Source organism: Vigna umbellata, chromosome 5 (genome assembly GCF_029865625.1).
Source record: "Vigna umbellata cultivar VRB3 chromosome 5, Vumbellata_1.0, whole genome shotgun sequence".
In the NCBI taxonomy this organism is placed as follows: Eukaryota; Viridiplantae; Streptophyta; class Magnoliopsida; order Fabales; family Fabaceae; genus Vigna; species Vigna umbellata.
Genome location: NC_142169.1, coordinates 234,021 through 255,190, shown reverse-complemented (window position 1 = coordinate 255,190; position 21,170 = coordinate 234,021).

Sequence of the window (21,170 nt, the reverse complement as noted above, 5' to 3'; positions counted from 1 at the left end):
CTGCATCTCCATCCTTTTACATGATTCTTCAATGCTTTTCTGAGTAGCGTCAGAATTTTTCAAAAATTGTTGAAGGGTGTCATCCAAACTTCCTGATAGAAAGGTTTGTTGTTGTTGCTTGTTAAATTGCCCAGTTTGTCCAGCTTGCCCACTTTGTTCCTGACCAATACTTGGGTGTAGTTTCCACCCTTGATTGTAGCTCCCTTGACGGTACTGATTAGTCATGTAGTTTACATCCTCTACGGCTTCAATTGGAAAGGCACATTGACCATTGATATGGTCACCTCCACACAATTCGCATAACTGGGATTGTACCTGTGCAACAGTCTTTAACTCTTGTGGCAATTGTTCAAGTATCTTTGAGAGATTCTCCAATTGTTGAGTTATTAACTTGTTCTGAGCTATCAAGGCATCATTGGATTGCAACTGTAGAACTCCTTTTTGTTGAATAGGAGCTCCCCTTTCACTGTTCCACTTATCAGTAGCCATGTTTTCAATTATTTCTGTGGCTTCCTCTGGAGTCTTCCATTTGATATTGCCTCCAGCTGAGGCGTCAAGCATCATCTTGGTTTGTGAACCAAGACCTCCAAGGAAGATTAGGACTACTTCTCCTTCGTTAAATCCATGCTATGGAGTCTTTCGTAATAGGCTTTTATACCTGTCTCATGCATGCCCCAGTGATTCTTCCATGCCTTGTCTAAATGAAGAGATCTCTTGCTTCCCTTTGTTGATTTTAAAGCTTTGTTGCTGCCATTGTTGTTGTGGTTGGTTCTCAAATTGTCCGGCAGCTTGCCAAAATTGGCTTTGATCCATGCTTGAGTCATGTTCCCACCAGTGGTTGAGACTACTTTGGTAGAATTGAGTGCCCATATAGTTAAATTCTTGACCAAATTGCATTCTGCAGACATTAGGCACAAAACCCTAAAAACAATTGTTAGCACAAAAAGATAGAGAAAAAAAATCAAAGGATATAATTGAAAAGATAAGAAGATAGGAAATAAAAACAGAAAAATAAAATAAAATAAAATAAAAACAGAAAAATAAAATAAAATAAAATAAAAACAGAAAATAAAATAAAATAAAATAAAATAAAATTATAACCAAAAAAATAAAAACAGAAAATAAAAACAGAAATTCAAAATTAAAGTCAAAGATAATCAATAATCACACAAATTAACCAGTTAAACCAGAGTCCCCGGCAACGGCGCCAAAAACTGGATGGACAAATTTATGAACACCAATTTATGATGTCACAAACTTGTTTTTCAATCGGCAAGTATGACCGAATCGTTCAAGTAATAAACTTGGTAAGACCAAGTATCGTTCTTCCCAAAGGACTCACGGCCTAGTTTAGTTATGTGATTTCTTAATTAGCTAAGACTTACAGATAAAATATTTGGAGTTTAATATGCAAGACAGAAAATAAACATGTATGCATGAAGTTTTGATCAATGGCAAAAAGCAAAAGATAAACACTTTCAATGATATTAATGTATGAATATGTTGTTGGGGGTCAATTTCATCTTATCCACTCTCATATATTTTAGGAATTCAACATTCAAATCATCATTGTTAATGTCACTCTCTAAAGTACCTTTCTAGAAGGCTTCTCCCTAATCACGAGTTCATACAATTCCTAGCATTCCTAATGATCAGTTCATAAGTGCAGGAGCTTAACGACAACCAATATCATATTGGGAGAAATTCCCCAGATCTAGACTTCCCCGTACGTGCCCGTATCGACAAAACCAATAATCATGCATCGAATGAGTTAAACAATGCAAGCATTAAGCAAAGAGGAAAAACCCTAACTAATGATGAAAAGAAAGCATAAGTCTTAATTAAAAGATGTAAAAACAAATTCCATATATGAGAGTTTCACAAGATTACATTGATTCCCCAACAAACATACAGAGTTTAGTTCACCATATTCATGGTGAACCTATATGAATAACAATGAAAGAATGAAAGAGATAGAAAAACCCGTGAAAGAGAAGTGGAGAGCTGTCACCATCTCCCAATCTACCCTAAGGGGTGGAAGAGAGAGTGTTTGCTTCGTTTCTGCCAAAGATGCCTAACCCTAGGAAACCCTAAAGCTTATATATCATTCGTAAATTACAAAAAGTCAAATCCAAGCCCATTAAAGTGCCGCTCAGCGGTAAAATACCGCTCAGCGGTGAGTGTGTGACTTGTTTTCTCCCCTCAGCGGCCATTTTGCCCCTCAGCGGACCTCCCGCAAGCTCTTGAGTGCCGCTGAGCGGTAAACTGCCGCTGAACGGTGACTTCGGCTTCTCCTTTTTGCCCTTTTTGTTGTCTTTTCTGATTTCAATTCTCTCCTTCTTCACTTCTTTCACCAAATTCACCTTAAAACCTGCACAAAAACACTGAAATCAAGCATAAACCTGTCCAGCTCTCTTATTTCCAAAAATATAAAGAAAAGCATGATTTCAAGCTAGTTTCTAAGTGTAAAGGTTGCTTTTAGTGTCAATTTTAATCATAAAAATAACAGTTTTTCAAATGTTATCAGTCCACTTCGTCAACTTTGCCACTTCGTCAACTCCGTCCACTTCGTCCACTTCGTCCACTTCGTCAACTTCGTCCACTTCCTCCACTTCGTACACTTTGTCTACTTCATGCACTTCGTCCACATCGTCCACTTTGTCCACTTCGTCCACCGCGTCCACTTCGTCCACTTCGTCAACTCCGTCCACTTCATCAACTTCGCCACTTCTTCCACTTCTTCCACTTCTTCCACTTCTTCCACTTCTTCCACTACGTCCACTTCGTCAACTTCGTCCACTTTGTCCACTTCGTCAACTCTGTCCACTTTGTCCACTTCTTCCACTTCTTCAACCTCTTCAACTTCTTCCACTTCTTCCAGTTCGTCTACTTCGTCAACTTCGTCTACATCGTCCACTTCGTCAACTCCGTCCACTTCTTCCACTTCTTCAACTTCTTTCACTTCTTCTAGATCGTCTACTTCGTCAACTTCGTCTACATCACCCACTTCGTCCACTCCACCCACTTCGTCCAATTCGTCAACTTCTTCTACTTCTTTCACTTCTTCCACTTCTTCTTCCACTTTTTCTTCTTGTTCTTCTTCTTGTACTTCTTCCTCTTCTTCAGCTTCGTCCACTTCTCCCACTTCCACTTCTTCTTCTTATTCCTCTTCAACTTCTTCTTCTTGTTCTTCTTCTTGTTCATCTTGTTCTGCTTATTCTGCTTCTTCCACTTCGTCCATTACTTCGTCTTGTTCTTGTTTTTCTTCTTCTTGTTCTTCTTCTTTCACTTCGTCTAGTTCATCCACAACGTCCACTTCTCCCACTTCCACTTCTTCTTCTTATTCTTCTTCCACTTTTTCTTCTTTTTCTTCTTCTTGTTCAACTTGTTCTGCTTATTCTGCTTCTTTCACCTCTTCTACTTCATCCACTTCGTCCACTTCGTCCGCTTCGTTCACTTAGTCCACTTCGTCCACTTCGTCGCTTCGTGCACTTCGTCTACATCGTCCACTTCGTCCACTCCGTCCACTTCGTCCAATTCGTCAACTTCGTCCACTTCTTCCACTTCTTCGATTTGGTCCACTTCGTCAACTTTTCCACTTCGTCCACTCCGTCCACTTCGTCCACTTCGTCAACTTCGTCAACTTCGTCCACTTCGTCCACTTCGTCCACTTCGTCAACTTCGTCCACTTCCTCCACTTCGTACACTTTGTCTACTTCGTGCACTTCGTCCACATCGTCCACTTCGTCAACTCCGTCCACTTCGTCAACTTCGCCACTTCTTCCACTTCTTCCACTTCTTCCACTTCTTCCACTTCGTCCACTTTGTCCACTTCGTCAACTCCGTCCACTTTGTCCACTTCTTCCACTTCTTCAACCTCTTCAACTTCTTCCACTTCTTCCACTTCTTCCAGTTCGTCTACTTCGTCAACTTCGTCTACATCGTCCACTTCGTCCACTTCGTCAACTCCGTCCACTTCTTGCACTTCGTCTAGTTCTTCAACTTCTTCCACTTCTTCTAGTTCATCTACTTCCTCAACTTCGTCTACATCGTCCACTTCGTCCACTTCGTCACTTCGTGCACTTCGTCTACATCGTCCACTTCGTCCACTCCGTCCACTTCGTCCAATTCGTCAACTTCGTCCACTTTTTCCACTTCTTTCAGTTCCTCAACTTCGTCAACTCCGTCCATTTCGTCCACTTCGTCAACTTCGTCCACTTCGTCCACTTCGTCTAATTCGTCCACTTCGTGCACTTCGTCCACTTCGTCCACTTCGTCAACTCCGTCCACTTCATCCACTTCGTTACCTTCGCCACTTCTTCCACTTCTTCCAGTTCGTCCACTTCGTCCACTTTGTCCACTTCGTCAAGTCCATCGACTTCGTCCACTTCTTCCACTTCTTCAACTCCTTCCACTTCTTCCAGTTCGTGTACTTCGTGCAGTTCGTCCACTTCGTCGACTTCGTCCACTTCTTCTACTTCGTCCACTTCGTCTACTTCTCCCACTTCTTCCACTTCTTCTTCCACTTCTTCTTCTTGTTCTTCTTCTTGTTCTTCTTGTTTTTCTTCTTCTTCTTCAGCTTCGTCCACTTCGTCAACTTCTCCCAATTCTTCCACTTCTTATTATTTGTCTTCTTCCACTACTTATGCTTATTGTTCTTCTTGTGCTTGTTCTTCTTCTTCTTCTCCCACTTTGTCCACTTTGTCCACTTCGCCTACTTCTTCCACTTCTTCCACTTCTTCAAGTTCGTCTGGTTCGTCCACTTCGTCCACTTCGTCAACTTCGTCAACTACGTCCCCTTCGTCCACTTTGTCAACTTCGTCCACTTCGTCTACTTGGTCCACTTCTCCAAGTTCCACTTCTTCTTCTTATTCTTGTTCCACTTCTTCTTCTTGTTCTTCTTCTTGTTCATCTTGTTCTGCTTATTCTACTTCTTCCACTTCTTCCACTTCGTCCACTACTTCTTCTTGTTCTTCTTCTTCCACTTCGCCTAGTTCGTCCACTTCGTGCACTTTGTCAACTTCGTCTACTTCGTCCATTTCTCCCACTTCCACTTCTTCTTCCTATTCTTCTTCCACTTCTTCTTCTTGTCCTTCTTCTTGTTCATTTTGTTCTGCTTATTCTGCTTCTTTCACCTCTTCCACTTCCTCTAGTTCGTCCACTTCATTCACTTCGTCCAGTTCGTTCACTTTGTCCACTTCGTCCACTTCGTCAACTCCGTCCACTTCGTCCACTCCGTACACTTTGTCTAATTCGTGCACTTTGTCCACATCGTCCACTTTGTCCACTTCGTCCACTTCATCCACTTCGTCCATTTCGTCCACTTCGTCAACTCCGTCCACTTCGTCAACTTCGCCACTTCTTCCACTTCTTCCACTTCTTCCAGTTCGTCCACTTCGTCCACTTTGTCCATTTCGTCAACTCCATCGACTTCGTCCACTTCTTCCACTTCTTCAACTTCTTCGACTTCTTCAAGTTCGTCTACTTTGTCCACTTCTTCAGCTTCGTCCACTTCCCCCACTTCAACTTCTTCTTCTTATTCTTCTTCAACTTCTTCTTCTTGTTATTCTTCTTGTTCATCTTGTTCTACTTATTCTGCTTCTTCCACTTCGTCCACTACTTCGTCTTGTTCTTCTTCTTGTTCTTGTTTTACTTGTTCTAGTTCTTCTTCTTCCACTTCGTCTAGTTCATCCACTACGTCCACTTCTCCCACATCCACTTCTTCTTCTTATTCTTCTTCCACTTCTTCTTTTTCTTCTTCTTGTTCTTCTTCTTGTTCAACTTCTTCTGCTTATTCTTCTTCTTTCACCTCTTCTACTTCGTCCACTTTGTCACTTCGTCTACTTCGTTCACTTCGTCTACATCGTCCACTCCGTCCACTTCGTGCAATTCGTCAACTTCGTCCACTTCTTCCAGTTCGTCAACTTCGTTAACTCCGTCCACTTCGTCAACTCCGTCCACTTCGTCCAGTTCGTCCACTTCGTACACTTTGTCTACTTCGTGCACTTTGTCCACTTCGTCCACTTCGTCCACTTCGTCCACTTCGTAACTTCGTGCACTTCGTCTACATCGTCCACTTCGTCCACTTCGTCCAATTCGTCAACTTCGTCCACTTCTTCCACTTCTTCCATTTCGTCCACTTCGTCAACTTTGCCACTTCGTCAACTCCGTCCACTTCGTCCACTTCGTCAACTTCGTCCACTTCCTCCACTTCGTACACTTTGTCTACTTCATGCACTTCGTCCACATCGTCCACTTTGTCCACTTCGTCCACCGCGTCCACTTCGTCCACTTCGTCAACTCCGTCCACTTCATCAACTTCGCCACTTCTTCCACTTCTTCCACTTCTTCCACTACGTCCACTTCGTCAACTTCGTCCACTTTGTCCACTTCGTCAACTCTGTCCACTTTGTCCACTTCTTCCACTTCTTCAACCTCTTCAACTTCTTCCACTTCTTCCAGTTCGTCTACTACGTCAACTTCGTCTACATCGTCCACTTCGTCAACTCCGTCCACTTCTTCCACTTCTTCAACTTCTTCCACTTCTTCCAGTTCGTCTACTTCGTCAACTTCGTCTACATCATCCACTTCGTCCACTCCATCCACTTCGTCCAATTCGTCAACTTCGTCTACTTCTTCCACTTCTTCTTCCACTTCTTCTTCCACTTTTTCTTCTTGTTCTTCTTCCTCTTCTTCAGCTATGTCCACTTCTCCCACTTCCACTTCTTCTTCTTATTCCTCTTAAACTTCTTCTTCTTGTTCTTCTTCTTGTTCATCTTGTTCTGCTTATTCTACTTCTTCCACTTCGTCCACTACTTCGTCTTGTTCTTCTTCTTGTTCTTGTTTTTCTTCTTCTTGTTCTTCTCCTTTCACTTTGTCTAGTTCGTCCACTTCTCCCACTTCCACTTCTTCTTCTTATTCTTCTTCTTGTTCTTCTTCTTGTCAACTTGTTCTGCTTATTCTGCTTCTTTCACCTCTTCTACTTCGTCCACTTCGTCCACTTCGTCAACTTCGTCCATGATGAGTCAATATTTTATTCATTTCACTTAGTTTATTGTACTAGAATTAATCGGGGAATTGTGCTTAAATGTCCGGTATTTTCCCATTTTTCCTAATTGTACTTAATTTGATCAAAAAATTCTTATTTTAATTAATTTGAATGATTTGAGCTAATTATTTGCATTATTAATTGTAGGGAAAATTTTGGAAATACAATTTGAGACATTTAGAGGCTAAATGAGTGAGGAGGTGTGAATTTCATATTTGGGGGTGCACTTGGAGATGTGCATGTTGCTTGCTGGAACGAAAAACACATCACACGCGGCACACATCTTTCATTTTCCAGCAGAAGGTGGGGTGTATCCAGCAAAAGTTAAGCACGTCCACGCACACGGTGAGCAGCTCATGGTCTTGAGCTTGAGGGGGTGCAGAAAGAAAGCAGTCTAGCAGCATCCAATTGGAGTAAAGAGCACACGTGAAGAAGCTCTCGGGTCCAGCACGTGAAGGATGCTCTGGAGGATTCTTTTCTCAAATTTTTTTTACGCGGACAACAAGAGGCCTAGGCTAGCAGCAGTGAAGTAAGAGGTGAGAGCACATGGCTTGATCCACTCACGCTCCAGCATCACACCTGGCCCACACTTGGCAGCAGCCTTCACGGTCAAGGGGGTGCATCCAGTAGCTTGGGGAGGTGCACGCACACGCTGGCAGCAAGAATGGGAGGTGCACAACACAGCAATAAACGGACACACTCTTTTGGGCTGGAGCTGCAGGACCACGGAGGATGCTTTTGCTGTGAATGAGGGACCTAGCCGCCACCCAGATTTTATATATACATATAGCTTAGAAAAGGGGGAGCAGCAGGGGGGAGAGAATAGAGAATGGTTGAGCTGGATGGTGTAGGAGGTGCTGCACGGTGAGCTGGATGCAGCAGTGGTGCTGGTTCAAGAAGGGCAGAAAGAAATATAGTGTACAAGGAGCTTCTGGTGTGATTGTTGAAGAACACTGGTGTCACGTTCTGGAGAGGCATATGGATAATAGACATAAATCACCACCTGTTTGTTTCTTTTTACTTTGAATGTTTTTCTTTAAGAGAACTGGAAACATATTTCATGTTGAATGAATAGCTAATGTTTATGTTGAATTCTGATGGCATCTTCCATTTGGTTTTCTGCACCTTTATATAATTTCTTCTAGTATTCTGTAATCTTGGAGAAAGAAGCTCTCGGTACAGAGAAGAAGAGAAACATGTGCAACCTTGGAGGAAATGGTGAAGGAGCTGGAAGCAGGGAGAAGTGATAGGAGCTCTCGGTTTTATTTTTTTTTCTTATGTTGTTCAATTGATTATGGGAAGCGCTGATTCAGTGCACACGGAGAGAAGGAGTTGATTTATTTTGGCTTGGAGAGTTCATTTGGCAGTAGTAGGCATAAGTGTTGTGCATGGGAATGTGACTGGAAACAGTGATTCATCCTTGCTGGAAGAAAAAGCGGTGTAGATGTGACTTTGAGTTTTGCATTAGAATAGAATATTTAATTTGGTTTCTAGAGTGAATTGGAGGAGAATGTTTGACCATAGTAGGTGAAGTGGGGCATGCACCGTTACGTGTTGAAAGAAGTGAAGTGGTTATGTGTTAGGTGTTTGGGGTGCCACGGCTGATTTAGTTGCGTCCTGGAGAAATTTCAAGCTTTTCAATTCATATTCTAAGAAGTACCATGCTCATTTATTTGCTAGCATTTATTTTAAGTGTTGATTCCATGATGAATAGCATTTCACTTTAGCTACTTTTTTTATTTTTATTATTTGTTGCATTTTAGTGTTCATTATTTTCTTCGTTGCTACATTTTGTCATTGCGTTTTATTGTTCATCTTATTTTCAAATGTTGTTTCAATCTTGGTTTGCTTTACTGATGCTTCTCATGTTGCGTTTAACGTTTAAGCTTATTTGGTGCATTTCAAGTAGACTGCTGTTATGTTTTCTGCGCGTTTATTGTTCCAGCATTTTATTTTCAAATATTGATGAATTCTGCATTCTCTGATTTTGATGTCTTTTACCGTTCGGCCTTGATGTTTGACATTTATTTTCAATTATGTTTGGTTGTATTTGATTTCCAGTTTCAATTTAGTTCATTTCTAAGCACAAAAACACTTTCAAAACCCTCCTCCACTACGTGTTTGACCTAAGACTCGAACCACATTTGGTCCTTGAGAGACGACCTAGGAGTCACTGCCTAGTCTATACTGCATTCTTTTATGCACAACTTTTGTGAGAGGTGTGACCCTCTCATCAGTCCACTTCGTCCACTTCGTCAACTTCGTCAACTTCCTCCACTTCGTACACTTTGTCTACTTCGTGCACTTCGTCCACATCGTCCACTTTGTCCACTTCGTCCACTTCATCCACTTCGTCAACTCCGTCCACTTCGTCAACTTCGCCACTTCTTCCACTTCTTCCACTTCTTCCACTTCGTCCAATTCTTCCACTTTGTCCACTTTGTCAACTCCGTCCACTTTGTCCACTTCTTCCACTTCTTCCACTTCTTCCACGTCTTCCAGTTCGTCTACTTCGTCAACTTCATCTACATCGTCCACTTCGTCAACTCCGTTCACTTCTTCCACCTCGTCCAGTTCTTCAACTTCTTCCACTTCTTCCAGTTCGTCTACTTCGTCAACTACGTCTACATCGTCCACTTCGTCCACTTCATCACTTCGTGCACTTCGTCTACATCGTCCACTTCGTCCACTCCGTCCACTTTGTCCAATTCGTCAACTTCGTCCACTTTTTCCACTTCTTTCAGTTCCTCAACTTCGTCAACTCCGTCCACTTCGTCCACTTCGTCTAATTCGTCCACTTCGTGCACTTTGTCCACTTCGTCCACTCCGTCCACTTCGTCCACTTCGTCAACTTCGCCACTTCTTCCACTTCTTCCACTTCTTCCAGTTTGTCCACTTCGTCCACTTTGTCCACTTCGTCAACTCCATCGACTTCGTCCACTTCTTCCACGTCTTCAACTTCTTCCACTTCTTCCAATTCGTCTACTTCGTCCATTTCGTCCACTTCGTCGACTTCGTCCACTTCTTCTACTTCGTCCATGATAACAGTTGAAAAACTGTTATTTTCATGCTTAAAATTGATACTAAAAGCAACCTTTATACTTAGAAACTAGCTTGAAATCATGCTTTTCTTCATATTTTCGGAAATAAGAGAGCTGGACAGGTTTATGCTTGATTTCAGTGTTTTTGTGCAGGTTTTAAGGTGAATTTGGTGAAAGAAGTGAAGAAGGAGAGAGCTGAAATCAGAAAAGACATCAAAAAGTGCAAAAGGAGAAGCCGAAGTCACCGCTCAGCGGCAGTTTACCGCTGAGCGGCACTCAGAAGCTCACGGGGGATCCGCTGAGGGGCAAAATGGCCGCTGAGGGGAAGAAACCAACTCACGCACTTACCGCTGAGCGGTACTTTACCACTGAGCGGCACTTTTATGGGCTTGGACCTAATTTTCTGTAATTTACGAATAATATATGGAATTTGTTTTTACATCTTATATTTAAGACCTATGCTTTCTTTCATCATTAGTTAGGGTTTTTCCTCTTTGCTTAATGCTTGCATTGTTTAACTCATTCGATGCATGATTATTGGTTTTGTCGATACGGGCACGTACGGGGAAGTCTAGATCCGGGGAATTTCTCCCAATAAGTATATTGGTTGCCTTAAGCTCCTGCACTTGATGAACTAATTATTAGGAATGCTAGGAATTGTATGAACTCGTAATTAGGGAGAAGCCTTCTTGAAAGGTACTTTAGAGAGTGGCATTAACAATGATGATTTGAATGTTGAATTCCTAAAATATATGAGAGTGGATAAGATGAAATTGAACCCCAACAACATATTCATACATATATTTCATTGAAAGTGTTTATCTTTTGCTTTTGCCATTGATCAAAACGTCATGCATACATGTTTATTTTCGTCTTTTGCATATAAAAATCCAAATATTTCGTCCTTAAGTCTTAGCTAATCAACAAACCACACAACTAAACTAGGCCGTGAGTCCTTTGGGAAGAACGATACTTGGTCTTACCAAGTTTATTACTTGAACGATTCGGTCATACTTGCCGATTGTAAAACAAGTTTGTGACATCATATTTTGGTGATCATAAATTTGTCCATCAGTTCACTTCGTCTACTTCTCCCACTTCTTCCACTTCTTCTTCCACTTCTTCTTCTTGTTCTTCTTCTTGTTCTTCTTGTTTTTCTTCTTCTTCTTCAGCTTCGTCCACTTCGTCAACTTCTCCCACTTCTTCCACTTCTTATTATTTTTCTTCTTCCGCTGCTTATGCTTGTTGTTCTTCTTGTTCTTGTTCTTCTTCTTCTTCTCCCACTTTGTCCACTTCGCCTACTTCTTCCACTTCTTCCACTTCTTCAAGTTCGTCTAGTTCGTCCAGTTCGTCCACTTTGTCCACTTCTTCCACTTCTTCTTCTTGTCCTTCTTCCACTACTTCTTCTTCCTCTTCTTCGTCCAGTTCGTTAGCTTCGTCCACTTCGTCCACTTCGTCAACTTCGTCAACTTCGTCAACTTCGTCCCCTTCGTCCACTTTGTCAACTTCGTCCACTTCGTCTACTTCGTCCACTTCTCCAACTTCCACTTCTTCTTCTTATTCTTCTTCCACTTCTTCTTCTTGTTCTTCTTCTTGTTCATCTTGTTCTGCTTATTCTGGTTCTTCCACTTCTTCCACTTCGTCCACTACTTCTTCTTGTTCTTCTTCTTCCACTTCGCCTAGTTCGTCCACTTCGTGCACTTTGTCAACTTCGTCTACTTCGTCCATTTCTCCCACTTCCACTTCTTCTTCCTATTCTTCTTCCACTTCTTCTTCTTGTCCTTCTTCTTGTTCATTTAGTTCTGCTTATTATGCTTCTTTCACTTCGTCCACTTCGTCTAGTTCGTACACTTTGTCCAGTTCGTGCACTTCGTCCACTTCGTGAACTTCGTCCACATCGTCAACTTCCTCCACTTCATCCACTTCGTCCACTTCTTCCAGTTCTTCCAGTCCATCCACTTCGTCCATTTCGTCCACTGCGTCCACTTCGTCTACTTCGTCTACTCCCATTGCGTCCATTTCTTCTTCTTGTTCTTCTTCTTGTCCTTCTTGTTCTTCTTCTTCTTCTTCGTGTTCTTCTTCTTCAGCTTCGTTCACTTCGCCCACTTCTCCCACTTCTTCCACTTCTTAATCTTGTTCTTCTTCCACTTCTTCTGCTTGTTCTTCTTCTTCTTCCTCTTCCTCCACTTCATCGACTTCGTCCACTTCGTCCACTTCTTCCACTTCTTCCACTGCTTCCAGTTCGTCTAGTTCGTCCAGTTCGTCCAGTTCACCCACTTCTTCCACTTCTTGTTCTTGTTCTTTTTCCACTACTTCTTCTTATTCTTCTTCATATTCTTCTTGTTCTTCTTCATGTTCTTCTTGTTCTTCATCTTCTTCTTCCACTTTGTTCACTTCATCGACTTCGTCCACTTCGTCCACTTCGTCCACTTCGTCCATTTCGTCCACATTGTCCACTTCGTCCACTTTGAGCACTTCGACCACTTCTTCCAGTTCGTCAACTTTGTCCATTGCGTCCACTTCGTCCACCTCGTCCACTTCTTGTTCTTGTTCTTGTTCTTCTTCTTCTTCTTGTTCATTTTGTTCTCCTTATTCTGCTTCTTCCACGTCTTCCACTTCGTCCACTTCCTCCAGTTCGTCCACTTCGTACACTTTGTCCACTTCGTGCACTTCGTCCTCATCGTCCAATTCGTCCATAACGTCCACTTTGTCCACTTCTTCCACTTCTTCCAGTTCGTCCACTTCGTGCACTTCGTCTACTTCGTCCACTTCGTACACTTTGTCCACTTCGTCCACTTCTTCCACTTCGTCCACTTCGTCTACTTCTCCCACTTCTCCCACTTCTTCCACTTCTTCTTCTTGTTCTTCTTCTTGTTCTTCTTGTTCTTCTTGTTCTTCTTTTTCTTCTTCTTCTTCTTGTTCTTCTTCTTCAGCTTCGTCCACTTCGTCCACTTCTCCCACTTCTTCCACTTCTTATTCTTTTTCTTCTTCCACTTCTTCTGCTTGTTCTTCTTCTCGCTCTACTTGTTCTTCTTCTTCTTCTTCCTCAACTTCATCCACTTTGTCCACTGCGTCAACTTCGTCGACTTCTTCCACTTTTTCCACTTCTTCCAGTTCTTCTAGTTCGTCCAGTTCCTCCACTTCGTCCACTTCTTCCACTAGTTCTTCTTGTTCTTCTTCCACTACTTCTTCTTGTTATTCGTCCACATCATGTTCTTCTTGTTCTTCTTCTTCTTCTTCTTCTTCGTCCATATCGTCCACTTCGGCCCCTCGTCCACTCCGTCTACTTCTCCCACTTCTTCCACTTCTTCTTCTTGTTCTTCTTCCAGTTCTTCTTCTGGTTCTACTTCTTATTCTTTTTCTTGTTGTTCTTCTTCTTCTACTTCGCCCACTTCGTCCCCTTCGTACACTTCGTCCACTTCGTCCTCTTCGTCCACTTCGTCCACTTCCTCCACTTCGTTCACTTCCTCCTCCACTTCGTCCACTTCTCCCACTTCTTCCCCTTCTTCTTCTTCTTCTTGTTCTTCTTATTCTTCTTCCACTTCTTCTTCTTCTTCCTCTTCTTCTTCCACTTCGTCCACTTCGTCAACTTCGTCCACTTCATCCTCTTCGTTAACTTCGTCAACTATGTCAAGTTCGTCCACTATGTCAACTTCGTCCACTTCTTCTACTTCGTCCACTTCTCCCACTTCCACTTCTTCTGCTTATTCTTCGTCCACTTCTTCTTCTTGTTCTTCTTCTTGTTCATCTTGTTATGCTTATTCTGCTTCTTCTGCTTCTTCCTCTTCTACCACTTCTACCACTTCGTCCACTACTTCTTCTTGTTCTTATTTTTCTTCTTCTTAATGTTGGATTTCTTCTTCTTCTTCGTCCCCTTCGTCCACTTCGTCCACTTCTTCCACTTCTCTCACTTCTTCTTCTTGTTCTTCTTCCACTTCTTCTTCTTGTTCCTCTTCTACTTCCTCTTCTTCCACTTCGTCCACTTCGTCCCCTTCTTCCACTTCGTCCACTTCGTCAACTTCGTCCACTTCGTGCACGTTGTCCACATCGTCCACTTCGTCCACTTCTTCCACTTCGTCCACTTGGTCCACTTCGTCTATTTCTCCCACTTCTTTTTCTATTATTGTTCCACTTCTTCTTCTTGTTCCTCTTCCACTTCTTCTTCTTGTTCTTCTTCTACTTCTTCTTGTTCCACTTCGTCCACTTCCTCCACTTCCTCTACTTCATCTACTTTGTCCACTTCGTCCAGTTCGTCGCTGTCGTCCTCTTCGTCCACTTCTCCCACTGCGTCCACTTCGTTCACTTCGTCCACATCGTTGACTTCCTTAACTTCGTCCACTTTGTCAACTTCGTCCACTTTGTCAACTTTGTCCACTTCGTCTACTTCATCTACTTCGTCCACTTCTCCCACTACCACTTCTTCTTCTTATTCTTCTTCCACTTCTTCTTGTTGTTCTTCTTCTTGTTCTTCTTCTTGTTCATCTTGTTATGCTTCTTCTGCTTCTTCCACTTCTTCCACTTCGTCCACTTCGTGCACTTCGTCCACATCGTCCACTTCGTGCACTTCGTCCACATCGTCCACTTCTTCTACTTCGTCGACTTGGTCCACTTCGTCTACTTCGTCGACATGGTCTACTTCGTCGACTTGGTCCACTTTCTTCCATTTCTCCCACTTCCTTTTCTATTCTTCTTCCACTTCTTCTTCTTGTTCTTCTTCTTGTTGTTGTTGTTCTTCTTCTTCATCGTGCACTTCGTCCACATCGTCCACTTCTCCTACTTCTTCTTCTTGTTCTTCTTCCACTTCTTCTTCTTGTTCTTCTTCCACTTCTACTTCTTGTTCTTCTTCTACTTCTTCTTCTTCTTCGTCCACGTCTTCAACTTCGTCCACTTCGTCCACTTCGTCCACTTCGCCCACTTCTTCTTCTTTTTCTTCTTCCACTTCTTCTTGTTGTTCTTCTTCTTGTTCTTGTTCTTGTTCTTGTTCTTCTTCTTCTTCTTCTTCTTCCACTTCGTCCACGTTGTCCACTTCGTCTACTTCGTCCATTTCTTCCACTTCGTCCTTGTCGTCCACTTCTCCCACTTCGTCCACTTCGTTCACTTTGTTAACTTCGTCCACTTCGTCCACTTTGTCAACTTCGTCTACTTCATCTACTCCATCCACTTCTCCCACTACCACTTCTTCTTCTTTTTCTTCTTCCACTTCTTCTTGTTGTTCTTCTTCTTTTTCCTCTTCATCTGCTTATTCTGCTTCTTCCACTTCGTCCACATCGTCCATTTCGTCCACTTCGTGCACTTCGTCCACATCGTCCACTTCGCCCACTTCTTCCAGTTCATGTAGTTCGTCCCCTTCGTCGACTTTGTCAACTTCGTCCACTTCGTCTACTTCGTCTACTTCGTCCACTTCGTACACTTTGTCCACTTCGTCCACTTCTTCCACTTCGTCCACTTCGTCTACTTCTCCCACTTCTCCCACTTCTTCCACTTCTTCTTCTTGTTCTTCTTCTTGTTCTTCTTGTTCTTCTTGTTCTTCTTTTTCTTCTTCTTCTTCTTGTTCTTCTTCTTCAGCTTCGTCCACTTCGTCCACTTCTCCCACTTCTTCCACTTCTTATTCTTTTTCTTCTTCCACTTCTTCTGCTTGTTCTTCTTCTCGCTCTACTTGTTCTTCTTCTTCTTCTTCCTCAACTTCATCCACTTTGTCCACTGCGTCAACTTCGTCGACTTCTTCCACTTTTTCCACTTCTTCCAGTTCTTCTAGTTCGTCCAGTTCCTCCACTTCGTCCACTTCTTCCACTAGTTCTTCTTGTTCTTCTTCCACTACTTCTTCTTGTTATTCGTCCACATCATGTTCTTCTTGTTCTTCTTCTTCTTCTTCTTCTTCGTCCATATCGTCCACTTCGTCCACTTCGGCCCCTCGTCCACTCCGTCTACTTCTCCCACTTCTTCCACTTCTTCTTCTTGTTCTTCTTCCAGTTCTTCTTCTGGTTCTACTTCTTATTCTTTTTCTTGTTGTTCTTCTTCTTCTACTTCGCCCACTTCGTCCCCTTCGTACACTTCGTCCACTTCGTCCTCTTCGTCCACTTCGTCCACTTCCTCCACTTCGTTCACTTCCTCCTCCACTTCGTCCACTTCTCCCACTTCTTCCCCTTCTTCTTCTTCTTCTTGTTCTTCTTATTCTTCTTCCACTTCTTCTTCTTCTTCCTCTTCTTCTTCCACTTCGTCCACTTCGTCAACTTCGTCCACTTCATCCTCTTCGTTAACTTCGTCAACTATGTCAAGTTCGTCCACTATGTCAACTTCGTCCACTTCTTCTACTTCGTCCACTTCTCCCACTTCCACTTCTTCTTCTTATTCTTCGTCCACTTCTTCTTCTTGTTCTTCTTCTTGTTCATCTTGTTATGCTTATTCTGCTTCTTCCTCTTCTACCACTTCTACCACTTCGTCCACTACTTCTTCTTGTTCTTATTTTTCTTCTTCTTAATGTTGGATTTCTTCTTCTTCTTCGTCCCCTTCGTCCACTTCGTCCACTTCTTCCACTTCTCTCACTTCTTCTTCTTGTTCTTCTTCCACTTCTTCTTCTTGTTCCTCTTCTACTTCCTCTTCTTCCACTTCGTCCACTTCGTCCCCTTCTTCCACTTCGTCCACTTCGTCAACTTCGTCCACTTCGTGCACGTTGTCCACATCGTCCACTTCGTCCACTTCTTCCACTTCGTCCACTTGGTCCACTTCGTCTATTTCTCCCACTTCTTTTTCTATTATTGTTCCACTTCTTCTTCTTGTTCCTCTTCCACTTCTTCTTCTTGTTCTTCTTCTACTTCTTCTTGTTCCACTTCGTCCACTTCCTCCACTTCCTCTACTTCATCTACTTTGTCCACTTCGTCCAGTTCGTCGCTGTCGTCCTCTTCGTCCACTTCTCCCACTGCGTCCACTTCGTTCACTTCGTCCACATCGTTGACTTCCTTAACTTCGTCCACTTTGTCAACTTCGTCCACTTTGTCAACTTTGTCCACTTCGTCTACTTCATCTACTTCGTCCACTTCTCCCACTACCACTTCTTCTTCTTATTCTTCTTCCACTTCTTCTTGTTGTTCTTCTTCTTGTTCTTCTTCTTGTTCATCTTGTTATGCTTCTTCTGCTTCTTCCACTTCTTCCACTTCGTCCACTTCGTGCACTTCGTCCACATCGTCCACTTCGTGCACTTCGTCCACATCGTCCACTTCTTCTACTTCGTCGACTTGGTCCACTTCGTCTACTTCGTCGACATGGTCTACTTCGTCGACTTGGTCCACTTTCTTCCATTTCTCCCACTTCCTTTTCTATTCTTCTTCCACTTCTTCTTCTTGTTCTTCTTCTTGTTGTTGTTGTTCTTCTTCTTCATCGTGCACTTCGTCCACATCGTCCACTTCTCCTACTTCTTCTTCTTGTTCTTCTTCCACTTCTTCTTCTTGTTCTTCTTCCACTTCTACTTCTTGTTCTTCTTCTACTTCTTCTTCTTCTTCGTCCACGTCTTCAACTTCGTCCACTTCGTCCACTTCGTCCACTTCGTCCACTTCGCCCACTTCTTCTTCTTTTTCTTCTTCCACTTCTTCTTGTTGTTCTTCTTCTTGTTCTTGTTCTTGTTCTTGTTCTTGTTCTTCTTCTTCTTCTTCCACTTCGTCCACGTTGTCCACTTCGTCTACTTCGTCCATTTCTTCCACTTCGTCCTTGTCGTCCACTTCTCCCACTTCGTCCACTTCGTTCACTTTGTTAACTTCGTCCACTTCGTCCACTTTGTCAACTTCGTCTACTTCATCTACTCCATCCACTTCTCCCACTACCACTTCTTCTTCTTTTTCTTCTTCCACTTCTTCTTGTTGTTCTTCTTCTTTTTCCTCTTCATCTGCTTATTCTGCTTCTTCCACTTCGTCCACATCGTCCATTTCGTCCACTTCGTGCACTTCGTCCACATCGTCCACTTCGCCCACTTCTTCCAGTTCATGTAGTTCGTCCCCTTCGTCGACTTTGTCAACTTCGTCCACTTCGTCTACTTCGTCCACTTCTCCCACTTCCACTTCTTCTTCTTATTCTTCTTCCACTTCTTCTTCTTGTTCTTCTTCTTATTCATCTTGTTATGCTTATTCTGCTTCTTCCAGTTCTTCCACTTCGTCCACTTCGTACACTTTGTCCACTTCGTGCACTACGTCCACATCGCCCACTTCCTCCACTTCGTCAACTTCGTCCACCACTTCGGTCAACTTCGTCCACTTCTTCCACTTCTTCTAGTTTATCCACTTCGCCCACTTCTTCCACTTCTTCTTCTTGTTCTTCTTGTGCTTCTTCCACTACTTCTTCTTGTTCTTCTTCTTATTCTTCTTCTTGTTCTTCTTGTTCTTCTTGTTCTACGTCTTGTTCTTGTTCTTGTTCTTCTTCTTCCACTTCGTCCACTTCGTCAACTTCGTCCACTTTTTCCACTTCTTCTTGTTTGTCTAGTTCGTCCACTTCGTCCACTTCGACCGCTTTGTCCACTTCTCCCACTTCGTCCACTTCGTCTTCTTCATGTTCTTGTTATTTTTCTTCCACTGCTTCCATTTCGTCCACTTTGTCCACTTCGACCACTTTGTGCACTTCGTCGACTTCTTCCAATTCTACAACTTTGTCCATTGAGTCCACTTCATCCACTTCGTCGACTTCATCCACTTTGTCCACTTCGTCCACGTCGTCCAATCCGTCCACTTCTCCCATTTCTTGAACTTCTTCTTCTTGTTCTTCTTCCACTTCTTCTTCTTGTTCTTCTTCTTGTTCTTCTTGTTCTTCTTGTTCTTCTTGTTGTTCTTCCTGTTCTTCTTGTTCTTCTTCCTCTTCTTCTTCTTCTTTTTCTTCTTCTTCTTCTTCAGCTTCGTCCACTTCGTCTACTTCTCCCACTTCTTGCACTTCTTATTCTTGTTCTTCTTCCACTTCTTCTTCGTTTTCTTCTTCTTGTTCTTCCTGTTCTTCTTCTTGTTCTTCTTCTTCTTCTTCTTGTTCATCTTCTTCTTCTTCTTCTTCTTCCACTTCGTCAACTTCTTCCACTTCTTCCAGTTCGTCAACCTCTGCATTTCGTCCCCTTCGTCCATTTCGTCCACTTCGTCCATTTCGTCTACTTCTCCCACTTCTTGCACTTCTTATTCTTGTTCTTCTTCCAGTTCTTCTTCTTGTTCTTCTTCTTGTTCTTCCTGTTCCTCTTCTTGTTCTTCTTCTTCTTCTTCTTCCACTTCGTCAATTTCTTCCACTTCTTCCAGTTCATCAACTTCCGCATTTCGTCCACTTCGTCCATTTCGTCCACTTCTTCCACTTCGTCCATTTCGTCAGCGTCGTCAGCTTCGTCGACTTCGTCCACTTCTCCCACTTCTTCCACTTCTCCCACTTCTTCCACTTCTTCTTCCACTTCTCCCACTTCTTCCACTTCTTCTTCTTGTTCTTCTTCTTTTTCTTCCACTTCGTCCAATTTGTCCACCTCTTCCACTTTGTCCACTTCGTACACTTCGTCCACTTCTTCCACTTTTTTTTGTTCGCCTACTTCGTCCAGTTCGGCCACTTCGTCCACTTCATCCACTTGTTCTTCTTCCACTATTTCTTCTTGTTTCATGTTCTTCTTGCTCTTCTTCTTCTTCTTCTTCTTCCACTTCGTGCACGTTGTGCACTTCGTCCACTTCTTCCGGTTCGTCAACTTTGTACATTGAGTCCACTTCGTCCACTTCGTCCACCTCGTCCACTTCGTCCACGTCGTCCACTCCGTCCACTTCTCCCACTTCTTCCACTTCTTCTTCTTTTTCTTCTTCCACTTCTTCTTCTTGTTCTTCTTCTTCTTGCTCTTCTTGTTGTTCTTCTTCTTCTTCCACTTCGTCCACTTTGTCCTCTTTGTCTACTTCGTCCACTTCGTCCAGTGGACAAAGGGGACGAAGGGGACGAAGTGGACAAAGTGGACAAAATGGACGAAGTGGAAGAAGAAGAAGAAGAAGAAGAAGTGGAAGAAGAAGTGGAAGAAGAACAAGAAGAAGAAGTGGAAGAAGTGGGAGAAGTGGAAGGAGTGGACGACGTGGACGAAGTGGACCAGGTGGACGAAGTGGACGAAGTGAACGAAGTCAACGAAGTGGATGAAGTGGACAAAGTTGACGAAGTGGAAGAAGAAGAAGAAGAAGAAGAAGAAGAACTAGAAGAAGAAGTGGAAGAAGAACAAGAAGATGAAGTGGGAGAAGTGGACGAAGTGGACGAAGAGGACGAAGTGGACGAAGGAGACGAAGTGGAAGAAGAAGAAGAAGAACAAGAAGAACAAGAAGAAGTGGAAGAAGAAGTGGAAGAAGAAGTGGAAGAAGAACAAGAAGAAGAAGTGGAAGAAGTGGCAGAAGTGGACGGAGTGGACGACATGGACGAAGCGGACCAGGTGGATGAAGTGGACGAAATTGACAAAGTTGACAAACTGGAAGAAGTGGAAGAAGTGGAAGAAGTGGACCAAGTGGACGAAGTGGAAGAAGAAGAAGAAGAACAAGAAGAAGTAGTGGAAGAAGAACAAGTAGAAGAAGTGGAAGAAGTAGACGAAGTGGACGAAGTGGACGAAGAGGACGAAGAGGACGAAGTGGACAAAGTGAACAAAGTTGACGAAGTGGACGAAGTGGAAGAAGAAGTAGAAGAAGAACAAGAAGAAGTGGAAGAAGTGGGAGAAGTGGACGAAGTGGAGGAAGTGAACGAAGTCGACGAAGCTAACGAAAAACAAGAAGAAGTAGTGGAAGAAGAATAAGAAGAAGAAGTGTAAGAAGTGGACGAAGTGGAGGAGCTAGAGGAACTGGAAGAAGTGGAAGAAGGGGAAGAAGTGGACAAAGTTGACGAAGTTGACGAAGTGGACGAAGTGGAGGAACTAGAGGAACTGGAAGAAGTGGAAGAAGGGGAAGAAGTGCACGAAATTGACGAAGCGGTTTAACCAGACGAAGTGGACGAAGTAGACGAAGTGGAAAAAGAAGAAGAAAACAAGAAGAAGTAGTGGAAGAAGAACAAGAAGAAGAAGTGGAAGAATTGGGCAAACTGGACGACCTGGAAGAAGTGGACGAAGTGGCCGAAGTGGACGAAGTGAA